General features: G+C 37.1%; 1 long non-coding RNA gene across 1 annotated transcript; it reads left to right on the forward strand.

Moving 5' to 3' along the window:
- The first annotated feature begins 4,495 nt into the window (after positions 1 to 4,495).
- Positions 4,496 to 23,512, forward strand: LOC116569141. Its single transcript, XR_004276866.1, has 3 exons — positions 4,496 to 4,512; positions 7,989 to 7,990; positions 23,446 to 23,512. It is a non-coding gene; the product is annotated as an uncharacterized LOC116569141 (long non-coding RNA).
- Positions 23,513 to 26,484: the final 2,972 nt, after the last annotated feature.

A 26,484-nucleotide genomic window follows, 5' to 3' on the forward strand; every position in this document is an offset into this window, starting at 1 on the left:
TATCTCAATGTGGTTTTAATTTGAATCTCTCTGATGGCTAGTGATGATGAAAATTTTTTCATGTGTCTGATAGCCATTTGTATGTTTTCATTGGAGAAGTCTCTGTTCATATCTTCTGCCCATTTTTTGATATGATTGTCTGTTTTGTGTGTGTTGAGTTTGAAACAATTCGTGGAAACCAATGAGAATGAAGACACTTCGGTCCCAAACCTATGGGATACAGCAAAGGTGATCCTAAGGGGGAAATACATAGCCATCCAAGCCTCCCTCAAAAAAATTGAAAAATCCAGAACACAGCAGCTGTCTCTACACCTTAAAGAACTGGAGAATCAACAACAAATCAAACCAACTCCACACATAAGAAGGGAAATCATCAAGATTAGAGCTGAGATCAATGAGGTAGAAACCAGAGATACAGTAGAACGTATCAATGCAACTAGAAGCTGGTTTTTTGAAAGAATCAATAAGATTGATAAACCATTGGCCACACTAATCCAAAAGAAAAGAGAGAAAGCCCAAATTAATAAAATTATGAATGAAAAGGGAGAGATCACAACTAACACCAAGGAAGTAGAAACAATCATGAGAAGTTATTATCAACAGTTATATGCCAATAAGCTAAGCAACCTAGATGAAATGGATGCACTCCTGGAAAGCTATAAGCTCCCAAAATTGAACCAGGAAGAAATTGACAACTTGAATAGACTGATATCTAGTAAAGAGATTGAAGCGGTGATCAAAAACCTCCCAAAAAACAAGAGCCCAGAACCTGACGGATTCCCTGGGGAATTATACCAAACTTTCAAAGGAGAAATAACACCTACACTCCTGAAGCTGTTTCAAAAAATTGAAGCAGAAGGGAAACGTCCAGACTCTTTCTATGAAGCCAGCATTACCCTGATCCCCAAACCAGGCAAAGACCCTACCAAAAAGGAGAATTGCAGACCAATATCACTGATGAATATGGATATTACGGTTCTCAACAAGATCCTAGCAAACAGGATCCAATAGCACATTAAAAAGACTATCCACCATGACCAGGTGGGACTCATCCCTGGGCTACAAGGATGGTTCAACATTCGCAAATCAATCAATGTGATAGAACAAATTAATAAGAGAGAAGAACCACATGGTCCTCTCAATCGATGCAGAAAAAGCATTTGACAAAATCCAGCATCCGTTCCTGATTAAAACGCTTCAAAGCATAGGGATAGAGGGACCATTCCTGAACTTCATAAAATCTATCTATGAAAGACCCACAGCAAATATCCTCCTCAATGGGAAAAAGCTTGCAGCCTCCCCATTGAGATCAGGAACACGACAAGGATGCTCACTCTCACCACTCTTGTTCAACATAGTATTAGAAGTCCTAGCAACAGCAATCAGACAACAAAGAGAAATTAAAGGTATCCAAATTGGCAATGAAGAAGTCAAACTCTCTCTCTTTGCAGATGACATGATTCTTTAAATGGAAAACCCAAAAGACTCCATCCCCAAACTACTAGAACTACTAGTAGTTCTCATACAGCAATTCAGCAACGTGGCAGGATACAAAGTCAATGTACAGAAATCAGTGGCTTTCTTATGCACTAACAGTGCAAATACAGAAAGGGAAATTAGAGAATTGATTCCATCTACTATAGCACCAAGAACAGTAAGATACCTGGGAATAAACCTAACCAAAGAGGTAAAGGATCTGTACTTGGAACTACAGAGCACTCATGGAAGAAATTGAAGACATAAAAAGATGGAAGACCATTGCATGCGCTTGGATCAGAAGAATAAACATTGTTAAAATGTCTATACTGCCTAGAGCAATCTATACTTTTAATGCCATCCCGATCAAAATTCCACCAGTATTCTTCAAAGAGCTGGAGCAAATAATCCAAAAATTTGTATGGAATCAGAAGAGACTCCGAATCGCTAAGGAAATGTTGAAAAACAAAAATAAAACTTGGGGCATCATGTTACCTGATTTCAAGCTTTACTACAAAGCTGTGATCACTAAGACAGCATGGTACTGGCATAAAAACAGACACATAGACCAGTGGAACAGAGTAGAGAGCCCAGATATGGACCCTCAACTCTATGGGCAAATAATCTTTGACAAAGCAGGAAAAAATATACAGTGGAAAAAAGACAGTCTCTTCAATAAATGGTGCTGGGAAAACTGGGCAGCTCTATGTAGAGGAATGAAACTCGACTTTTCTCTTACACCATACACAAAGATAAACTCAAAATGGATAAAAGACCTCAACATCAGACAGGAATCCATCAGAACTCTAGAGGAGAACATAGGCAGTAATCTCTTCGATATCAGCCACAGCAACTTCTTTCAAGATATGTCTCCAAAGGCAAAGGAAACAAAAGCGAAAATGAACTTTTGGGACTTCATCAAGATCAAAAGCTTCTGCAGAGCAAAGGAAGCAGTCAACAAAACAAAGAGGTAACCCACGGAATGGGAGAAGATATTTGCAAATGACAGTACAGACTAAAGGTTGATATCCAGGATCTATAATGAACTCTGCAATACCTATATTCAACAAAGAATTTCCTTCCAGAATATGTACTGGTCTCTTATAACTCAGCAATAAACCAACCAACACAACTAAAAATTGAGTAAAATATTTAAGAAGATACTTTAGAAAATAAGGTTTAGGGGTGGCTGATGATCACCTAAAAAGAAGTTCAGTGTCTTTAGCCACTGTGAAAATGCAAATAAAACCACAATGAGAAATCACTATTTCATATTATCATGGCTCAAATAAAAAATACCTGACTATCAAGTGTGGAAAATACACAATTAGTATAAATTCTTGTACACTGAGCAACTGAACTTTCACAGACTGCTGGTGATAAGTCATTTTCAAAGTTTGGAAATCTCAGTGACCATATAGCCCAGCAACCCACTCTAGGTATTTGCCTTCAGAAAATAAAAATTTGTGTTCCTTCAGAAACCTGCACAGATGTTTATAGCAATTTTAATAAACATCAAATGGGAAACACAAATAACCAAACAAGCCTTTATATATCTATATAATATAATACTGCATAGTAAATAAAAAGGGACAAACTATGGATACATGAAACAATGTGGATTCATGTTAAAAGCATTATGCTATGAAAGAAACCAAATAAAAAGTAGTACTTACAGTATCATTCCATTTTCAAGAAATTCTAAAAGAGAAAATTACAGTAATAGAAAGCAATTCAGCAGTTGCCAGGAGCAAGGTAGCGGATGGAGAAAGGGCATAAGGGAACTTTGGAGGTGACAGAAATGTTCCATATTATGATGATGACTATATTTGTAAAAGTAATCAAATATGCACTTAAAAGTTGTAATTTTTTTTTAAAAAGTTGAAGATTTTGTGTACACTAGACCTCAATAAAATAATCTCCCAACACAAAACTAGTGAGCAGAAGAAGCAAATAGGAAAATAAGCAGTTCACCTACATTATCTTCAAAAAATAGACAAAACTTAGTTTTGCTAAAGGATAAAACATACATAGGAAGAAAGCAGTAAGAGTCAGGAAATAAGGAGTTAATATAAATTCCTGTACATTGATTATCACTAAAAACAAAGGAAGGAGAATAATCCAGGAGGGTACCATAAATAGATTCTAGGGATGATGATACATTTTTTTTTTTTTTTGGCCTTGGTATAGGTAAAGATGTGGACATTTTATAATTGTTCTTTAAACAAAATTAATATATTCTCATACACTTCATTGTTAGAATGTTTTATTTCTCTGTATTTTTTTAAGCTTAATGATAGGCATTAAGGAATAGAAATACAACCTACAGCTTCCAAATTAATAAAGGGGAAAAAGAATTATAGAAACTTTATCGATTTGAGGCAGGGGAAGATAAAATATAAAAAGACACAGTTGATATTGAAAACAAGATAAACATCTCTCTCGGTCAGAAATTGAAAAAAAAAATTGCAAGTGGTCAGCAGGGTTGAATCTACAGGCCTGCTGAGCTCTGGGTGTGGAAGCAGAGTCTGGGAGTTTCAGCTATGTAAGGTAACATACCAGAAAAAGATTCATCCAAGACAAGAAATTTGAGAGGTAGACTCATGACTCAATGCCAGGGACTGCAGTAGAGTTGCCTTGGTCATGAAAGCACAATGAGAAGGGAAAAAAAAACAAATCAAAACAACCATCAAACCATGGCTGACCAACACACCATATGGCTACAGCTTTTTTTTTTTTTTTTTAATTTGGTAATTATTTTCTTTTCTTTCTTTTTTTTTTTTTTAATTTTTTTCAGCGTAACAGTATTCATTGTTTTTTGCACCACACCCAGTGCTCCATGCAATCCGTGCCTTCTCCAATACCCACCACCTGGATCCCCCAACCTCCCACCCCCCACCCTTCAAAACCTCAGATTGTTTTTCAGAGTCCATAGCCTCTCATGGTTCACCTCCCCTTCCAATTTCCCTCAACTCCCTTCTCCTCTCAGAAGCTATGGCCTACACTCTGGAAAACAGTATGGAGGTTCCTCAAAAAGTTGAAAATAGAGCTACCCTACAACCCAGCAATCGCACTACTGGGTATTTACCCTAAAGATACAAATGTAGTGATCCAAAGGGCATGTGCATCAGATTATTTATAGCAGCAATGTCCACAATAAACTATAAAATGAACCTGGATGTCCACCAACAGATGAATGGATAAAGAAGATGTGATATATATATGTATATATATCACATATATATATGTGTGTGTATGTATGTGTGTGTATATATATATATATATATATATAATGCAGCCATCAAAAAAACCCCAAATCTTGCCATTTTCAGTGATGTGGATGGAACTAGAGGGTATTATGCTAAGCAAAATAAGTCAATCAGAGGAAGACAATTATATGATCTCTCTAATATAAGGAATTTGAAAGGCAGGCAGGGTGGGGGATCATGGGGTGGAAGGGAGGGGGAAAAATGAAACAAGATAGGACAGGGGAAGGAGACAAACCATAAGAAACTCTTAATCTCAGGAAGCAAATGGAGGGTTCCTGGGGGGTGGTGAGGCTAGGGACAGGGTGGCTAGGTGATACACATTGGAGAAGGTATTGCTATGATGAGTTCTGTGAATTGTGTAAGACTAATGATTCACAGAACTGTACCTTTGAGGCAAATAATACATTATATGTTAATAAAATTAAAATTAAAAAAAACTTTAAAAAATCATACTGAGAAGAAAAAAAAAAAAAAAAGAAGGAGCTATGGCCTAAGGAAACAGGAAGAAACCTAAACAGCCTCATAAACAAGAATGGAACCCAACCACCCACTGTCTCAGATCTTGATCTGCTTTATGTCCATGTCACAGAAGAACATGAGCATTAATCCCTCATTATATTACACAGATTTGGTTCTAGACTGGGAAGCCATATGATTCTACTGAAGTCAACTATACACCTGAGACAAAAAGACTGAGAGACTGAGAGAGAAACCTTTCCACTCCAAATGAAGCTGCAAACTAAATTCTAAAACACACAAAATAGCTAAAGACAGACAACAAAATCACTAATCAGAATGTTTTGACAAAACCTTTAAAATCAGTGGGTTTTGAATACCCACTGAAAATAAAAAGGAACAAAGTTCTGACACAAGCTATGATGGATAGACCTCTAAGGTGTTATGCTATGTAAAATAACCAGATGCAAAAGGACATATGATTCCATGTAGATATCCAAAAGAGACACACCAATGGAGACAGAGAGTAGATTACTCATGATCAGAGCCACGGGAGGAGTAATGGGGAGTTGCTGCTTAATGGTTATGGACTTTCTGTTTGGACTAATGAAAAAGATTTGGAAATAGCAAAGATGGTTACATAATACTGTGAATTTAATTAATGACACTGAATTGTACTCTTAGAAATCATGAAAATTGTAAATTTTATGTTATATATCTTATCATGGTAAAAATATATAAGGCAAAAATGGAACTAAAGGGAAAGAGTATACATCCACAATATAGTGGAGAATGCTTACATGTACCTATCATAAAATGATAAGAGAGAGTGAACAAAAATTAGAACGGATACAGTACACTTAACAGAATTAACTGCTTGATTTGGTATATTTACATAAATGTGTATATAAAGATTACTCCCCAAAACTACATAAAATATATTATTTTAATGTGTACAAGGAATATTTAGAAAAGCTGCAATGCATTGCTGGTATCTGGCCAAAGATTCATTAGCATATAAATTATGACCTTTGACTGTAATTCAATAAAATTAAAAATAAATTTAAGATTGTTTAAAAGGAAAATTTCCTTTAACACCCTGCATTTGAAACATAAAAATGTAAAGAGATATCATAATAGAATAATAATAAATGAACACCTGTGAAAGTACTATATTAAAGTTTATGAGATGCAGTTAAATGGAGTTTAGAGGTAAATGGATACAATTAAATGAATATATTTTAAAAAATGAGATGGTTTATAATTGAGAGACAACTATCATATGATCTCTCTGATATGAGGAAGTGGAGATGCAATGTGGGGGATTTGGGGAATAGGAAAAGAAGAAATGAAACAAGATGGCATTGGGAGGGAGACGAACCATAAGAGACTTTTTTTTTTGCCATTTTTAAAGATTTAATTGTTTAAATATTTATCTGAACCATACATTTTGTTTCACTTTTAAATAATAGCTGAAAAATATCATAGGAAGCATATATACTGAAGAATTTTTAAGAAAAACCATCTTACATACCTTTAAGCTATGTGTTCGACAAAAAGAAAAAAAATAAAGGAGTCAATGGTGACCTGGCATTTTTGTTGAATTTTAATTTAGATGCAAACAAACGTTTTCTTCTCCTTTGGGGAGACAGAAGGTTTTTTTGATTGTTTTGCTTTTGTCTTTTGCTTTGAAAAAAAAAATTTATTTCTTTTCAGCATAACAGTATTCATGTTTTTGCACCACACCCAGGGCTCCATGCAATATGTGCCCTCCTTAATATCTACCACCTGGTTCTCCCAACCTCCCACCTCCCACCACATCGAACCCCTCAGGTTGCTTTTCAAGTGTCCATAATTTCTCTTGGTTCACATCCCCTTCCAATTTCCCTCAACTCTCTTCTCCTCTCCATCTCCCCATGTCCTCCATGTTATTTGTTATGCTCCACAAATAAGTGAAACCATATGATAATTGACTCTCTCTGTTTGATTTATTTCACTCAGCATAATCTCTTCCAGTCCCATCCATGTTGTTACAAAAGTTGGGTATTCATCCTTTCTGATGGAGGCATAATACTCCATAGTGTATATGAACCACATCTTCCTTATCCATTTGTCCGTTGAAGGGCATCTTGGTTCTTTCCACAGTTTGGCGACCGTGGCCATTGCTGCTAGGAACACTGGGGTACAGATGGCCCTTCTTTTCACTACATCTGTATCTTTGGGGTAAATACCCAGGAGTGCAATTGCAGGGTCATAGGGAAGTTCTATTTCTAATTTCTTGAGGAATCTCCACACTGTTCTCCAAAGTGGCTGCACCAACTTGCATTCTCACCAACAGTGTAAGAGGGCTTCCCTTTCTCCACATGCTCTCCAACACATGTTGTTTCCTGTCTTGCTAATTTTGGCCATTCTAACTGGTGTAATGTGGTATCTCAATGTGGTTTTAATTTGAATCTCCCTGATGGCGAGCGATGATGAAAATTTTTTCATGTGTCTGATAGTCATTTGTATGTCTTAATTGGAGAAATGTCTGTTCATATCTTCTGCCCATTTTTTTTGATATGATTATCTATTTTGTGTGTGTTGAGTTAGAGGAGTTCTTTATAGATCCTGGATATCAACCTTCTGTCTGCACTGTCATTTGCAAATATCTTCTCCCATTCCATGGGTTACCTCTTTGTTTTGTTGACTGCTTCCTTTGCTCTGCAGAAGCTTTTGATCTTGATGAAGTCCCAAAAGTTCATTTTCGCTTTTGTTTCCTTTGCCTTTGGAGACATATCTTGAAAGAAGTTGCTGTGGCTGATATCGAAGAGATTACTGCCTATGTTCTCCTCTAGAGTTCTGATGGATTCCTGTCTGATGTTGAGGTCTTTTATCCATTTTGAGTTTATCTTTGTGTATGGTGTAAGAGAAAAGTCGAGTTTCATTCCTCTACATAGAGCTGCCCAGTTTTCCCAGCACCATTTATTGAAGAGACTGTCTTTTTTCCACTGTATATTTTTTCCTGCTTTGTCAAAGATTATTTGCCCATAGAGTTGAGGGTCCATATCTGGGCTCTCTACTCTGTTCCACTGGTCTATGTGTCTGTTTTTATGCCAGTACCATGCTGTCTTAGTGATCACAGCTTTGTAGTAAAGCTTGAAATCAGGTAACATGATGCCCCAAGTTTTATTTTTGTTTTTCAACATTTCCTTAGCGATTCGGAGTCTCTTCTGATTCCATACAAATTTTTGGATTATTTGCTCCAGCTCTTTGAAGAATACTGGTGGAATTTTGATCGGGATGGCATTAAAAGTATAGATTGCTCTAGGCAGTATAGACATTTTAACAATGTTTATTCTTCTGATCCAAGCGCATGCAATGGTCTTCCATCTTTTTATGTCTTCAATTTCTTCCATGAGTGCTCTGTAGTTCCAAGTACAGATCCTTTACCTCTTTGGTTAGGTTTATTCCCAGGTATCTTACTGTTCTTGGTGCTATAGTAGATGGAATCAATTCTCTAATTTCCCTTTCTGTATTTGCACTGTTAGTGCATAAGAAAGCCACTGATTTCTGTACATTGACTTTGTATCCTGCCACGTTGCTGAATTGCTGTATGAGAACTACTAGTAGTTCTAGTAGTTTGGGGATGGAGTCTTTTGGGTTTTCCATTTAAAGAATCATGTCATCTGCAAAGAGAGAGAGTTTGACTTCTTCATTGCCAATTTGGATACCTTTAATTTCTCTTTGTTGTCTGACTGCTGTTGCTAGGACTTCTAATACTATGTTGAACAAGAGTGGTGAGAGTGAGCATCCTTGTCGTGTTCCTGATCTCAATGGGGAGGCTGCAAGCTTTTTCCCATTGAGGAGGATATTTGCTGTGGGTCTTTCATAGATAGATTTTATGAAGTTCAGGAATGGTCCCTCTATCCCTATGCTTTGAAGCGTTTTAATCAGGAACGGATGCTGGATTTTGTCAAATGCTTTTTCTGCATCGATTGAGAGGACCATGTGGTTCTTCTCTCTTATTAATTTGTTCTATCACATTGATTGATTTGCGAATGTTGAACCATCCTTGTAGCCCAGGGATGAGTCCCACCTGGTCATGGTGGATAGTCTTTTTAATGTGCTATTGGATCCTGTTTGCTAGGATCTTGTTGAGAACCGTAATATCCATATTCATCAGTGATATTGGTCTGCAATTCTCCTTTTTGGTAGGGTCTTTGCCTGGTTTGGGGATCAGGGTAATGCTGGCTTCATAGAAAGAGTCTGGACGTTTCCCTTCTGCTTCAATTTTTTGAAACAGCTTCAGGAGTGTAGGTGTTATTTCTCCTTTGAAAGTTTGGTATAATTCCCCAGGGAATCCGTCAGGTTCTGGGCTCTTGTTTTTTGGGAGGTTTTTGATCACCGCTTCAATCTCTTTACTAGATATCAGTCTATTCAAGTTGTCAATTTCTTCCTGGTTCAATTTTGGGAGCTTATAGCTTTCCAGGAGTGCATCCATTTCATCTAGGTTGCTTAGCTTATTGGCATATAACTGTTGATAATAACTTCTCATGATTGTTTCTACTTCCTTGGTGTTAGTTGTGATCTCTCCCTTTTCATTCATAATTTTATTAATTTGGGCTTTCTCTCTTTTCTTTTGGATTAGTGTGGCCAATGGTTTATCAATCTTATTGATTCTTTCAAAAAACCAGCTTCTAGTTGCATTGATACGTTCTACTGTATCTCTGGTTTCTACCTCATTGATCTCAGCTCTAATCTTGATGATTTCCCTTCTTATGTGTGGAGTTGGTTTGATTTGTTGTTGATTCTCCAGTTCTTTAAGGTGTAGAGACAGCTGCTGTGTTCTGGATTTTTCAATTTTTTTGAGGGAGGCTTGGATGGCTATGTATTTCCCCCTTAGGATCACCTTTGCTGTATCCCATAGGTTTGGGACCGAAGTGTCTTCATTCTCATTGGTTTCCATGAATTGTTTCAGTTCTTTGATCTCCTGGTTGATCCAAGCATTCTTAAGCTAGGTGGTCTTTAGCTTCCAGGTGTTTGAGTTCCTTCCAAAGTTTTCCTTGTGATTGAGCTCCAGTTTCAAAGCATTGTGATCTGAGAATGTGCAGGGAATAATCTCAGCCTTTTGGTATCTGTTGAATCCTGATTTGTGACCCAATATGTGGTGTATTCTGGAGAAGAGTCCATGTGCACTTGAGAATGAGTATTCTGTTGTTTTAGGGTGAAACATTCTGTATATATCTATGAGGTCCATCCGGTCCAATGTCTCATTTAATGCTCTTGTTTCTTTATTGATTTTCTGCTTCGATGATTTGTCTATTACTGAGAGAGGCATGTTAATATCTCCTACTATTAATGTATTCATATCAATATGACTCTTTATCTTGATTAATAGTTTTCTTATGTATGCCCCCAATATGGGGCATACGTATTTACAATTGTTAGATCATCTTGGTGGATAGTCCCTTTAAGGATTATGTAGTGTCATTCTGTATCTCTGACTACAGTCTTTAGTTTAAAATCTAATTTATCTGATATGAGAATTGCTACCTTGGCCTTCTTTTGAGGCCCACTGGCAGTAAAGATGCTTCTCCTTCCCTTCACTTTCAGTCTGGGTGTATCTTTAGGTTCAAAATGGGTCTCTTGTAGACCACATATGGATTGGTCCTGTCGTTTTATCCAATCTGCTACCCTGTGCCATTTTATGGGCGCATTTAGTCCATTCACATTGAGAGTGATTATTGATAGATACGTTTTTATTGACATCGTGTTACCTTTGAAGTCTTTCTTTCTGTAGATTGTCTCTATATTTCTGTTCAATGCTATTTTTAGGATTTTTCCTCTTTTATAGAACCCTCCTTAATATTTCCTGCAGTGTTGGCTTGGTCGTGGCATAGTCTTTTAAGCCTTGCCAGTCTTGGAAACTCTTTATCTCTCCATCCATTTTGAATGTCAGTCTTTCTGGGGAAAGTATTCTTGGCTGCATGTTCTTCTAATTTAGTGCCCTGAATATATCTTGCCAGCCCTTTCTGGTTTGCCAGGTCTCTGTGGACAGGTTTGATGTTATTCTGATGGTCTTTCCTCTGTACATAAGGAGCTTCTTTGTCCTAGCTGCTTTCAAGAGGGTCTGCCTACAATTATAATTCTTTATTCTTACTATTAGATGTCTTGAGGACTTTTGAGAATCTATAATATTGGGGGGAAACCGTTCTGCCTCTAGCACATGAACGCTGGTTCCATTCACGAGATTGGGAAAATTTTCATGGACAGCTTGTTCCACTATATCTTCTAGACTTCTTTCTTTCTCCTCCCCTTCTGGGCTTCCAATTATTCTGAAGTTGTAATGTTTCATGGCATCATTTATTTTCCTGATTCTGTTTTTGTGGCTTTTAAGTTGTTTGTTCCAGGCTTCCTCCTGATCCTTTCTCTCTATGTGTTTGTCCTCCAGATCAGTAATTCTATCTTCTGTCTCAGTTACCCTAGCTTTGAGAGAATTTAGATTATATTGGAACTCATTGAGAGCATTTTGAACATCATCCCTGGTGGCTTTCAGTTCTGCCCTAATCAATTCCATTTCATCATCCATGGCTTTCTCCAACCTAGCTATTGCCTGGATTATTGTTAGCCTGAATTCCCTTCCTGACATATTGTCTATGTCAATGGCCATTAGCTCTGTTGCAGAAGACCCATCCTCTGTATTTTTCTTCTGTTTGGGATTCCTCTTCCTAGTCATTTTGGTGAGAGATGACTGAATGGGTGTAACTGGATGTATAGACTATGGTGCAGTCAAGGTGCACACTGGAACGCTTCTGAGCAATCAGGATTCCCCACCCAAATGAGAGAAAAAAGAAAAAGAGAGAGAGAGAGAGAGAGAGAGACAGGAAAAAAAGGGAAGATGAAAGAGAAGGCTCAGCCCAAATGGGCCCCTAGGTAAGATTTATGAAGTATACAAACAGAAACAGACAAACAAAAAGACTGATAAAAGTATATGACAAGAGAAAAAATATATATATATGCAAAAAAAGGAAAGAAACTCATCAAAAAAACCCCAAGTATAAGATTTATATACTATAAGGACAAACACAAATACACAGAAACACTGGCAGAAGAAAAAGATGGGAGAGTGGTATAAATTCTCAGTGTGGGCGAGGAAGGTTATTTTGATTCTTCCTGGGTGTATCTTGATATCTTTTTAAAGGACTCAACTTTCCTTAGATAAAGGGGGATTAAAAATTCATTTACCTAGGGGTGCCTGGGTGGCTCAGTGGGTTAAAGCCTGTGCCTTCAGCTCAGGTCATGATCCTGGGGTCCTGGGATCGAGCCCCACATCGCCCTCTCTGCTCAGTGGGGAGCCTACTTCCTCCTATCTCTCTGCCTGCCTCTGCCTACTTGTGATCTCTGTCTGTCAAATAAATACTTTAAAAAAATTGGTTTACCTATAGGGGTAGCATTACCTTGAAGTTTAACTCTATATGAATATTAGAAAATAAAAATTAAAAAAGAGTAAACTAGACTAAATTAAACTAAAATTTTTAAAAAATTAAAAAAATAGAAAAGCAAAAGAAAAACATGGGTGTATGTATCAAAAAGTTTAGGTTAGAAGGTTATTATGGAATTTGATGTACTGGACATCTCACTGTGATGGTAAATAGGTTAAGAAATTATCTATATAAAAAAATGAACCAGAAAAGTGGGAAAGAGTTAAAAATAAAAGTTGTATCTATGAAGTAGTGGTGGTTGTTCTCTTGTCATCATTTTTTTTCCTTTCCTGGTTGGTTTTCTGGGGGAGGGGCGTGCCACATGGATTTTCAGTCAATGATGTTCCCTGAGTTAAGTCCTCCCGCCCCCCTCAAGGGAGAGGGCTCTGAGGAAACTGATTTTTTCAGGCTTCTGTTCTCTGGAGCGTTTTATGTTCATTTGTTTTCTCTCGCCTTGACTGCTTTTGATGGTTTTGGAGGTTTAGAGGAAAGCAAACTGCACCCCGACCTCCCTCTCAGAGAGAATCTTCAGTCTGCTCCCCTGTGGGTGTTGCAGAGCACATAAGGTCCCCCTCAGCTGCTGGCAGAGCAGGTTCCCAGTCACGGTCCCTGGGGATGCAGTATCTCCAGCTTGTACCCAAAACCGTGGCAGCGGCGGCTTTCTGGGCAGCTGAAGACCGCCAGAGAGGTTCCAAGCAGTGATTGCACACTGAGATTTTCCCAATGGCCCAGGCTGGGAGTGCCTGGTCTTTCCAGGTCCAAGAGCACCGGGCTGGCACCTGCCCGTACCTCTCCCAGGGGAAGGTGTGGGGCATGCGCATCTCAGGCTCTGATAGCAAGGCGAGGTGTTCTGCTGTCTGGCGAGGCTCCCAGCCCTTCATGGGAGCCGGACCCCACGTGTTCTCAGGCGCGCTGGCGGCTCAGGGACCAAGACATGGTTTTTCCACCACACTCCCTCTGGCTCAGCGCCAGGGGAGGCTGTCCTGGGCCTGGGGACTTACCCCTGTCCCTAACTGCCCCAATTCCCACAATTTCCCCCCACGATCCTTTGCTCTTTTTGAGTACTTTAAACCAAACCCCAAGTTAATACTGGTCCCCAGATGCAGGGCACTCTCATATTGGAGTACTACTTTCCAATCGGTCGCCTCTGGTGGCTCCCTCCCCCTTTTGTTTATCTTCTGATATCAGTCCAACATTCCTGCTCCGATTTACCTGCCCACTGGCATCTTCTGCCCCTGTAGAGATCCAGACGTGTATAATTCTGATTTCAGGCTGATTTCATGGGTGATTGGAGTTCTTTGGTAGGTAATTAGCTCCATTTAGGGTACAGGTTGAAATGGCGCCTCCTCCTACTTCCCCACCATCTTGTCCCTTCCCATAAGAGACTCTTAATCTCACAAAACAAACTGAGGGTTGCTGGGGGGAGGGGGTTGGGAGAGGGTTGTGGGGTTATGAACATTGTGGAGGGTATGTGCTATGGTGAGTGCTGTGAAGTGCGTAAACCTAGCGATTCACAGACCTGTACCCCTAATAATACAGTATATGTTTATAAAAAAATAAATAAAAATTATTAACAAAAACTAGAAAAGGAACAAGAATAATACAAAGAGGATAATAAACTTGAAAGAAAAATAAGTGAAAGTGAAAATTTAAAAAAAAGAATTCACATTGCCTTTGTTTGTTTCCGGTGTAGGATTTAGTGGTTCATCACTTACATACAACATCCAGTGCTCATCACAAGTGCCCTCCTTAATACCCATCACCCATTTAACCTACCCACCCCACACCTCCCCTAAGCGACTCTTAATTTGTTTTCTATAGTTGAGAGTCTGTTTTATGGGGACACCTGGGTGGCTCAGATGGTTAAGCATCTCCCTCTGGCTCAGGCCATGATCTCCAGGTCCTAGAATTGAGCCCCACATCAGGCTCCCAGGTGAGCGGGAGTCCACTTCTCCCTCTCCACCTATTTGTGCTCTCTTGTCTCTTTCTCAAATGAATAAATAAAATCTTAAAAAAAAAAAGAGAGAGTCTGTTTTATGGTTTGCCTCTTTTCTCCCCCCATATGTGCCTGTTTCGTTTCTTAAATTCCAAATTTGAGTGAAATCATATGGCATTAATTTTCTCTACCTGACTTATTTGGTTTATCATAATACTCTTTAGCTCCACCTGTGTCATTGCAAATGGCAAGATTTCATTCTTCTTTATAGTTAAGTAATAGTCCAGTGGGGTGATGTGTGTGTGTGTGTGTGTGTGTGTGTGTGTGTGTGTATACCATATCTTCTTTATCCATTCAGCAGTTGATGGACATTTGGGCTCTTCCTACAGTTTGGCTATTGTTGATAATTCCACTATAAATATCAGAGTTTGTGTATCCTTTGAAGCAGTATTTTTGTGTCCTTCTGGTAAATACCTATTACTGCAATTGCTGGGTCATAAGGTAGTTCTATTTTTAGCTTTTTGAGGAACTTTCATAATGTTTTCCAGAGTGGCTGCACCAGTTTGCATTCCCACCAACAGAGTAGCAGGGTTCCCCTTTCTCTCTATCCTTGCCAACATCTGTTGTTTTCCCTGTTGTCAATTTTAGCTATTCTGACCAGTGTGAGGTTATATCTCACTGTACTTTTGATTTCTATTTCCCTGATGATGAGTGATGTTGAGCATCTTTCCATGTCATATTGGCTTTTAACAGTATGCTAGTTAAAACAATAATAATAGTAAATATGTGATGCAAGAATTGAGAAATAAGAGCCAAAACTCTTTCTATTTTAGATACTATTATTGGCTACATAGAAAATTCAAGAAAATTTACAGATAAACCCTTAGACTCAATAACAGCAGTTAGTGATTTTGCTGGATACAAAGAAAAAAATCTATTGGACATATATATGTCCAATTATATATTAGAGTTTTCTACTACTATTAGGGTTGTAGAAAAAATATTTCATTTATAAGAGTGGCCAAAACTTATGGGTGCCCAGAAAGAAATCTAATGGTTTTTTACAAAGAAAACCACAAAGTGCTTTTGAAGGATGGAAAAGAAAATCTAAATTAAGAGGAAAAAGTACCAAACTCCAAAACCTGGAAACCTCTCTAGAAATTCTCATGGATGACATTAGGAGAAGTAGAAGGAAAGTGAATTGGGGGAAATTGGAGGGGGATACAAAGCATAAGAGACTGTGGACTCTGAGAAACAAACTGAGGGTTTTTGAAGGGAGAGGGGTGGCGGGCTGGGTGAGCCTGGTGATGGATATTAAGGAAGGCACGGTTATTGCATGGAGCACAGGGTATGGTGCATAATTAATGAATCTTGGAACACTGGAAAAATAAGATTAAAATTTTTAAAAAAGGAAAAGAAAATGTTCCAACATAAAAAAAGAAATTCTCTTCATATAAATCTACAAATTAAATATAAGCATAAAGTTGCATCAGACTTTTCCATGGAAACTGACAAATAACCAAAGCTCTCAAAGACAAATTTGAAGAACAGGAAGAGAAACATGTTATAAATCAATAATATTTGAGATTGTCTAGTATTAGCTCAGGGATAGATAAATGAAGCAAATAAAACAGAAGTGAGCAGTAGACTCAAAATAGCCCTTCTCTCACATATATATGGAAAACATGAATGACAAATATGTGCAAATGGATTGACCATTCAAAAAAGGGGAGGGTCCAGCTGATTATGAATACAGAAAGAAATTACACTACTAGCTAACATAATACAGAGAATAAATTCCAGTTGAAAAAATACCTAACTGCGAAAGGAAAACTAATGTTTTAGGAAAAAAGATAACATATTTATGACAGTATTGATATTGATAATTTTTATTTACATTGCAAGACTTGTGAAAAAAATAAAAACTATAAGATAAAATGACAGTCTACTGACATCTCCTAGCTCTTATTGTAGTGAAGCTTTTGAACAGGTGGCCTTTAAAATTGCCAAGAAAGAGGAGCAGAGAGATGACAGAAGTGCACTGCTTTTAGCTGGTTTGGAAGTAACATGTACTTCCACTTCCACTCCATTAGTCATGATTAGTCCCAACTTCACTGCAAGGGATCATGGGAAATGTAGGGGTGCACTTGAACCTGGGTTGTAGGGGTGACTAATACCTGGCTCCTCTATAAGTTATTGATCTATGGTCTCCATATTTTATTTAATCAAACACTTATTAATTTTCTATTGTTGCTGTACCAAATTACCAAAAGCTCAATGCCTCAGAACACCCCAAATTTATTGCATTGCAATTCTGGAGGTCAGAAGACCGAAGGGGATTTCATTGTTCTAAAAACAAAGATATTGGCAGAGCCATATTACGCTGGAGTCTCTATGGGAGAATCAATTTTACTTGCCTTTTTCATTTACAGACTGCCAATATTCCTTGAACCATGGCCTTGACCACCAATCAGATAACTCTTATCTCTGCTTCTATCATCATATCTGCCACTCAGACTCTCATATATACCTCTTTCATTTATAAGGACCTTCATGATTAATTGGACATACCCAGGTAATATAAGATAATCTCCCCAATATGGCATCCTTAACTTAATCATATCTGCAAAGTCCCTTTTGCCAGGTAAGGTCACATATTCACAAGTTGTGAGCATTATGATGTGGACATTTTTGTAGAGCCATTATTATGCCTACCACACATGGTATGATCCCATTTTTGTAAAAAAAAAAAAAAAAAGCAACAACAAAACAAAAACAAAAAACAAAGAAAACATGCACACACATAGACACATAACTGGAAATCTATTATGTGCCCATAAATGCAATTCTCTATGTGTAAGCAATATGTTAAATTTAAAGATATGAGGTTATATTCTAAAAGGCTTACTAAACAATATTCAGAATTTGAAATTGGGTAACTAAAACTGGTTAAAGTTGAGAGAAGATTTTGCAAAAAAATAGTTCTTTAGAACAGACTATACCTGTCTATAGAAGAGTGTAGATTATCTTAGCAGCTACTAACCTTTTCAAGAAGGAGTCCTGTAAGAGCACTCAGAGGGCATGTTATGAGTTCTCTGGGAGTTGTGTGGTTGGGTGTCACAGAAAACTTATCCCTGGCAAGGCCCTCAGAACTCTAATGGAGAGGAGCTGTGGCTGTCACCTTGGGGTTGCAGAACTAAACATACATCACTGTGGTGCAAAGGATGCAAGAGTATTTCCTGTGGATCACAACACATAGGAGAGAGAGAAAGCCTGGGACCTTTAAAAATCCTACTCATGAGGTTGACCTTGAGATGGGACCCCGAAAGAACATCAGAATGGAGTGCATACTAACAGAGACTGAGGAGTACAGAGATGCAAAGATAAGAATGCATTACTAGCCTTATAGGAACAGCAATTCTATATGTGTAAACAGGATATTAAATTTGGAGATAAAATAGATGTATATTCCAAATTACTTACTAAATTATATACAGAATTTGAAATAGAGAAAGTAAAATTGTCAGTGAATGAAGAACATGTAAAGAACACCCATGCCCAGGAGTGACAAGAGTTTGATGGTGGAATAGGAAGCCCCAGTCCCCTGTTTCCCCATAGAGACACCAACTCAATGATGTATTTGCTAAATTGCCTTTGTGAGAACTGAAGAAACCAGTTAAGAGTTTGCAGGACTTGATGAGAGCAAAGTCAAGAAGAGTCATAAGGAATCTGGTAAGAAAATTTGTTGCATTGACCTGCCACATCTCTTCCCCTTCTGCAGCACAGAATAAGCATATTGGTAGAAAACTTCCAACTGATGGCTCTTCCCTAGAGAGAGTAAAGAAGAGTGGAACATCTATCAAATACATTGACCTTTCAGAGGGCTTTTCCAAGGACAGTTTTTGTCACTTAACTCAGTTCTGAAAGGAACCAATAAAGTTGGAATGACTTGGGGCCGTCTAGTGCAAAGGCTAGGATGGTGGCTTGTTGCAACACCAGAGAGACTACATTACCACACACAGACTCAGGGAAAGCAAAATATTACAAGCACGTGAAAAAGAAACAAGTTCAAGTTTCTTTAACACAGAAATTACATGCACAATCCTAAAGAAGTCACATATGCCTACGACAGTTAAGATGGTCCAGAGTCTAGTCAGCCTGGTTGCTGAAGATCTTCCCCTGTACAAAGTCTGTCCATTAAGACTGGGAGAGGATGCTCTTTTTTCAAATGCCCTAATTTCAATAAAATCACAAGACATGCAAAGAAACATGAAATATGGCAAAATCAAAGTAATAAAACAAATCTCCAGAAACCAACATTAAAGAATTGGGGATCTAGAATTCCCCTGGGAAACCAGATGGACCTGGACTCTTCTTTGTGGGGAGATTTTTGATTATTGCTTCAATTTCCTTCCTGGTTATGGGTCTGTTCAGCTTTTCTGTTTCTTCCTGATTCAGTTTTCACAGTTTATACATTTCTAGGAATGCCATTTCTTCCAGATTGCTTAATTTGTTGGTATATAGTTGCTCAAAATATGTTCATATTTATTTATTACTATTTAAAAAATTATTAAGTTCAATTAGCCAACATACAGTACATCATTAGTTTTTGATGTAGTGTTCAATGATTCATTAGTTGTGTATAACACCCAGTGCTCTCACATCATATGCCCTCCTTAGTACCCATCACCCAGTTACCCCATCTCCCTTCTGTAATCCTCAGTTTGTTTCCTGAAATACAGAGTTTCTCATGGTTTATCTCCCGCTCTGATTTCTTCCCATTCAGTTTTTCTCTCCCTCCCACTATGATCCTCTATTCTATTGCTTATATTCTACATATGAGTGAAATCATATAATTGTCTTTCTCTGCTTGATTTATTTCACTTACCATAATCCCTCCAGTTCCATCCATGTCGATGCAAATGGTAGGTATTCATCCTTTCTGATGGCTGAGTAATATTCCACTGTATAGATGAACCACATCTTCTTTAGCCATTCATCTGTTGAAGGGAATCTTGGTTCCTTCCACAGATTGGCTATTGTGGACATTGCTGCAATGAACATTGGGGTGCATGTGCCCCTTCTTTTCACTGCATCTGTATCTTTCAGGTAAATACTTATGTTCTAATAGTTGTATTTCTTTGGTGTTGGTTGTGATCTCTCCTCTTTCATTCATGATTTTATTAATTTGAGTCTTTCCCTTTTCTTTTTGCTAAGTCTGGCCAGGGGGTTATAGATCTTCATTCTTTCAAAGAACCAGCTCCTGGTTTAGTTGATCTGTTCTACTGTTATTTGGGTTTCTATTTCATTGGTTTCTAGTCTAATCTTTATTAATTCTCTTCTCCTGTTGGGTTTAGGCTTTATTTGTTGTTCTTTCTCCAGCTCCTTTAGGTGGAAGGTTGTATATTTGAGACCTTTCTTGGTTCCTGAGAAAGGCTTGTATTGTTATAAACTTTTCCTCTGAGGACTGCCTTTGCTACATCCCATAGATTTTGGACAGCTGTGTTTTCATCTTCATTTGTTTCCATGAATATTCTTTATAAATTATTCTTTAATTTTCTGGTTGACCCATTCATTCTTTAGTGGAATGTTCTTTAACCTCCATGTGTTTGTGTTTTTTCCACATTTACTTTTGTGATTGAGTTCAAGTTTCAAAGCATTGTGGTCTGAAAATATGCAGGGAATGATCCAAATCTTTTGGTACTAGTTGAGACTTGATTTGTGACCCAGGATGTGATCTCTTCTGGAGGATGTTCAATGTGTACTCAAGAAGACTGTATTCTGTTGCTTTAGGATGTAACACTCTGAATATATTTGTGAAGTCCATCTGGTCCAAGATGTCATTCAAAGTCCTTGTTTCCATTGATCTTCTGCTTAGATGATCAGTCAATTGCAGTGAAGGGGGTGTTAAAGTACCCTAACATTATTGTATTACTATTGATGTGTTTCTTTAATTTTCTTAGTAGTTAGTTTATGTAATTGACTGCCCTTAAGTTTGGAGCATAAATATTTACAATTGTTAAAACTTCTTGTTGGATAGACCCTTTTAAGTATGATATAGTGGCCCTTTTCATCTCTTATTACAAATATCTTCAGTTTAAAATCTAATTTGTGTGATATAAGATTGTTACCCCAGCTTTCTTTTGATGTCCATTAGCATGATAAATGGTCCTCCACCACCTTTTTTTTAACTGTGTTATGTCAGTCACCACACAATACATCATTAGTTTTTGATGTAGTATTCCAAGATTCATTGTTTACATATAACACCTGCTGCTCCATGCAGTATGTGCCTTTCTTCATACCCACCACCAGGCTCACCCATCCCCCACTCCCACCCCTCTAAAACCCTCAGTTTGTTTCTTGGAACCTATAGTATCTCATGGTTCATCTCTTCCTCCGATTCCCCCCCCTTCACTTTTCCTTTCCTTCTCCCAGTATCCTCTATGTTATTCTTTATGTTCCACAAGTAAGTGAAACTATATGATAATTGACTTTCTCTGCTTGACTTATTTCACTTAGCATAATCTCCAGTCCCATCCATGTTGCTGCAAAAGTTGGGTATTCATCCTTGCTGATGGCTGAGTAATATTCCACTGTATATATGAACCATATCTTCTTCATCCATTCATCTGTTGAAGGGCATCTTGGCTCTCTCCACAGATTGGTTATTGTGGATATTGCTGCTATGAACACTGGGGTACATATGGCTCTTCTTTTCACTACATCTGTATCTTTGGGGAAAATACCCAGTAGTGCAATTGCCAGGTCCTAGGGTAGCTCTATTATTAATTTTTTGAGGAATATCCACACTCACTCACTTACTTTCATTCTGGAGGTGTCTTTGGATATCAAATGAGTCTCTTGTAGACAGCACATCAATGGGTCTTTTTTTTTTAATCCAATCTGATACCCTGTATCTTTTTATTGGGGCTTTTAGCCCTTTTACATTCAGAACAAGTATTGACAGATATGAATTTAGTGTCATTGTGTTAACTGTAAGGTCACTGTTTCTGTACATTGTCTCTGCTCCTTTCTGGTCTATGTTACTTGTGGGCTCTTTCTTCACTTAATGGATACCCTTTAATATATCTTGCAGGGCTGATTTAGTGATCACAAATTCTTTAACTTTTTGTTTGTCCTGGAAGCTTTTTTTCTCTCCTTCCATTTTGAATGACAACCCTGCTGGATAAAGTATTCTTGGCTGCATATTTTTTGCTAATTTAGCACCCTGAATATATCATGCTAGTCCTTTCTGGCCTGCCAGGTCTCTCTGGATAGGTTTTCCTGCCAGTCTAATGTTTCTACCCTTGTAGGTTATAGACCTCTTGTCCTGAGGAGCTTTCAGGATTTTCTCTTTGTTTCTGAGACTTTTAAGTTTTCCTATTAGATGATGGGTTGTGGACCTATTTTTATTGATTTTGGGGGGGTTCTCTGTGCCTCCTGGATTTTGATGATTATTTCCTTCCCCAAATTGGGATAGTTCTCTGCTATAATTTTATAATTAATTGCTCCAATATACCATCTTCCCCCCTCTCTCTTTTTTCATCTTGTGGGATCTCAATTATTCTAATATTGTTTCATCTTATGGTGTCACTTATCTTTCAAATTCTCCCCTAGTGATCCAGTAGTTGTTTATCTCTCTTTTTCTCAGCTTCTTTATTCTTCAGCATTTTGTCTTGTATATCACTAATTCTCTCTTCTGCCTCATTTATCCTAGCAGTAAGAGACTCCATTTTTTATTGCACCTCATTAATAGCTTTTTTAATTTCAACTTTTGATTTCAACTTTGATTTTAGTTCTTTTATTTCTCCAGAAAGGGATTTTATTTCTGCAGAAAGGGATTCTCTAGTATCTTCTATGCTTTTGTCAAGCCCAGCTAGCATCTTTATAATCATCATTCTGAAATCTAGTTCTGACATCTTACTAATGTCCATATTGATTAGGTCCCCAGCCATGATACTACCTCTTGTTCCTTTTTTTGGGGGGTGAACATTTCCACCTTGTCATTTTTTGCAGAGAAGAATAGATGAATGAATGAACAAAATGCTAAAAGGGTAACAACGACCCCAGAAAAATATATACTTCCAGAAAGTGGTCACTTTTCTGTTCACAGAATTGCTGCTATTCTTTGAGTTTGTAGGTGTTTAGAATGGTTTGATAACTATCTTGCTAAATTCCTGGGACCAGACAAAATTTAGGTCTCCTACTCCTCCACCATTTGGAGGAGTTGGGTTCTCTGTGCCTCCTGGATTTTGATACCTGTTTCTTTCCCTAAATTAGGGAAGTTCTCTGCTACAACTTGTTCCAGTACACCTTCTGTCCTTCTCTCTCTTTCTTCTTCTTCTGGGATCTCAATTAGTCAACATGGTTTTGCTTTATGATATCACTTATCTCTTGAATTCTCCCCTCAGGATCCAGTAGTTGTTTATCTCTTTTTCTTAGCTTCTTTGTTTTCCATCATTTTCTCTTCTATATCTCTAATTCTCTCTTCTGTCTCATTTATCTGAGCAGTTAGAGCCTCCATTTTTTTATTCCATCCCATTAATAGCCATTTTATCTTGACTTGGCTAGATTTTAGTTCTTTTATTTCTCCAGAAAGGGATTCTCTAATATCTTCTATGCTTTTGAAGAATTAATACCTATTCTTCTGAGGATGTTTTAAATAATAGAAATGGAAAATTTGAAAAGTATTTCTATGAAGCCAGCAATACCTTGATCCCAAACCAGACAAAGATGCCAACTAAAGGGAGAATTATAGACCAATATCTCTGATGAACAATCATGCCAAAATTTTCAGCAAGAAACTAGCCAATAGGATCAACAGTACACTGAAAGGATTAAGTTAAAAATAGAACTACCCTATGACCCAGAAACTGAACTACTAGGAATTTACTGTAAAGATACAAAAGTAGTGATTCAAATGGGGCCCCAATGTTTATAGCAGAAATGTATAATAGCTAAATTATGGAAATAATAATAGCTAAATTATGGAAAGAGTTGAGATTTACATCAATGAACGAATGGATAAAGAAGATGTGTTATACACAAATACACACAAACACACAGAATGGACTACTACTCCACTATTAAAAAATGAAATCTTGCTGTTTGTAACAGTATGGATGGAAATAGAGTATATTTTGCTAAGCAAAATAAGTCAATCAGACAAAGGCAATCATCATATAATTTCAGTCATATGTGGAATTTAAGAAACAAAACAGAGTAGCATAGGGGAAGGGAGGGAAAAATAAAAGAAGACAAAAATCAGAGAGGTAGACAAACCATAAGAGACTCTCAGCCATATGAAACAAACTGAGGGTTGCTGGAGGGGAGGGCTGTGGGGGGATGGGGTAACTGGATAATGGATATGAAGGAGGGCACATGATATAATGAGCACTGGATATTATATAAGACTGATGAGTCACTAAACTCTACTTCTGAAACTATTAATACAGTATATGTCAATTAACTGAATAGAAGTTAAAAAGAAAAGAAAATTTAAAAAGAAAAAAAAATAAAAGGGATCTATGAATTACCTGACAATGACAATGACATTAAAAATAGCCATTTTAAAGCTGCTTGATGAGTTAAAAGAGAATACTTATGGAAAAGTAAATGAAATCAGGAAAATAATGCATGAGTAAAATGAGAATATCAACAAAGAGATACAACCTATTAAGAAAGGGATCAAAGAGAAATTCTGAAGCTGAAGTATATAAAAACAGAACAAAAAATTCACTAGTAGGATTCAACAACAGTCTTGTTCAAGCAGAAGAAAGAAGCAATAAACACAAAGACAGGTCATTTAAATTACAAGTGAGAATTTTAAAAGAAAAAAGAATGAAAAGATGTGGTAGGAGCCAAGGGACTTACAGGACAAGATCAAAAGAAGTAATATATGCATTATGGGAGTCACAAAAAAGACAGGGAAAGGGACAAAAGGTCTATTTGAAGAAATAAATGGCAAAAATGTCCCAAATTTGAGAAGGGAGATGGATATACAAGGTCAAGAAATAAAAAGAACTCCAATTGGGATAAATACATAAAAGGTCATGCTGAGATGCATGATAATCAAATTGTCAAAAGTGCCAAAGAGAGAATCTTGAAAGCAGCAAGAGAAAAGTGACTCATTATATATAAGGGAGCTTCCATGAGATTATCAGTGGCTTGCTCAATAGAAATCTTGCAAGGACAATATAGTAAACATGATGAAAGAAGAAAATGGCCAAACAAGAACACTGTAACTGGCAAAGCTGTCTTTCAAAAATGAAAGAGAAATTAAGACTTTCCTAGACAACAAAAGGCTGAAGAGGTTCACTGCTACAAGAACTGCCCTACAGGAAATGCCAAAGGTGTTTTTCAAATTGAAGCAAAAAGATACTGGACAGCAACATGAAAACATACAAAATTATAAAGCTCTCTGGTAAAGATAAATATATAGACAAACATAGAATCCTCAAGTACTGTAATGTCATCTCATAAATCACTTTTAATTCTGGCAGAGAATTTAAATGACAGAGGCATAAAAATAACTATAAACCTATATTAATGTATATACAGTATAAAAAGATGTAAATTTGTGATATAAAAAACATAAAGTTGGGTGAACAGAGATGTAAATGGATAGAGTTTTTGTATGCAATGTAAGGTAAATTATTATCAATGTAAGATGGATTGTAATGTGGGGGGGTGGATGAAATAGGTAAAGAGGATTAATGGTAGGATTAAGAGCACTTTATCTTGATGAGTCCTGAGTAATGTATAGAATTGTTGAATCGCTATACTGTGCACCTGAGACCAATACAATACTGTATGTTAACTATACTGAAATTAAAATTAAGAAAAATAGAAAAGTAAAATAAAATGGATTATTGTAACTTTAAGATGCTTTATGAAATCTCCATGGTAATCATAAATAAAGTACTATAGAAGATACATAAAAGGAAATGAGAAGGAATCGAAGTATGTAACAACAAAAAAATCAGTGAAACACAAAGGAAGGTAGTAAGAGAGGAAGAGGGACAAAATAGGTACAAGACATATGGGAAACCATTAACAAATGGTGATAGTAAGTCCTACCCTATTATTAATTACATTAAATGTCTATATCTTAAACCTCCCAATTAAAAGACATTGAGTTATTGAATGGGCTGAAAAAACACAAGATCCATCTATATGCTGTCTACAATACTCATTGTAAAATCTAAAGGCATACATAGGCTTAAAGCAAAAAGATGGGAAAATGCCTAATGTGCAAATAGTCAATAGGTGGGTTGGAAATAATTATAATATAAACCAGGTAAGTCAAAAACTGTCACAAGAGATTAAGGACAATTTATAATGATTAAAGGGGCAATTCATCAAAAAGATATAAGAATTATAAATATATGCACTTAACATCAGAGCTCCCATATATATAGGAAAAAAGTTGTCAGAATTGACAAGAGAAATAGACAGTAATAGAATTATAGTAGGAAATTTCAGCAGCCCTCTTTTAATAATGGCTAGAACAACCAGATAGAAAATCAATATGGAAACAGAAATCTTGAACAACAGTGTAGACTAATTAGACCTAACAGGCATATACAAAACATTCCACCCAAGTACAGCAGAGTACACATTCTTCTCAAGTGCACATGAAACATTCTTCACAGTAGACCAAATGTTGGGCCACAAAACAAGTTTTAACAAATCTAAGAAAACTTAAATCTTGCCAAAGATCTTTTCCAACCACAATGAGATGAAACTAGAAATCAATAACAAAAAGAAAAACTGCAGACTTAACAAATACATAAAACTTAACACACTTTAAAACAATCAATGGGTCAAAAATTAGTCACAATATCTTTAGACAAAAAAAAGAAAGAATACAGCATGCCAA

This window comes from Mustela erminea, chromosome 11 (genome assembly GCF_009829155.1).
Source record: "Mustela erminea isolate mMusErm1 chromosome 11, mMusErm1.Pri, whole genome shotgun sequence".
Classification (NCBI taxonomy): Eukaryota; Metazoa; Chordata; class Mammalia; order Carnivora; family Mustelidae; genus Mustela; species Mustela erminea.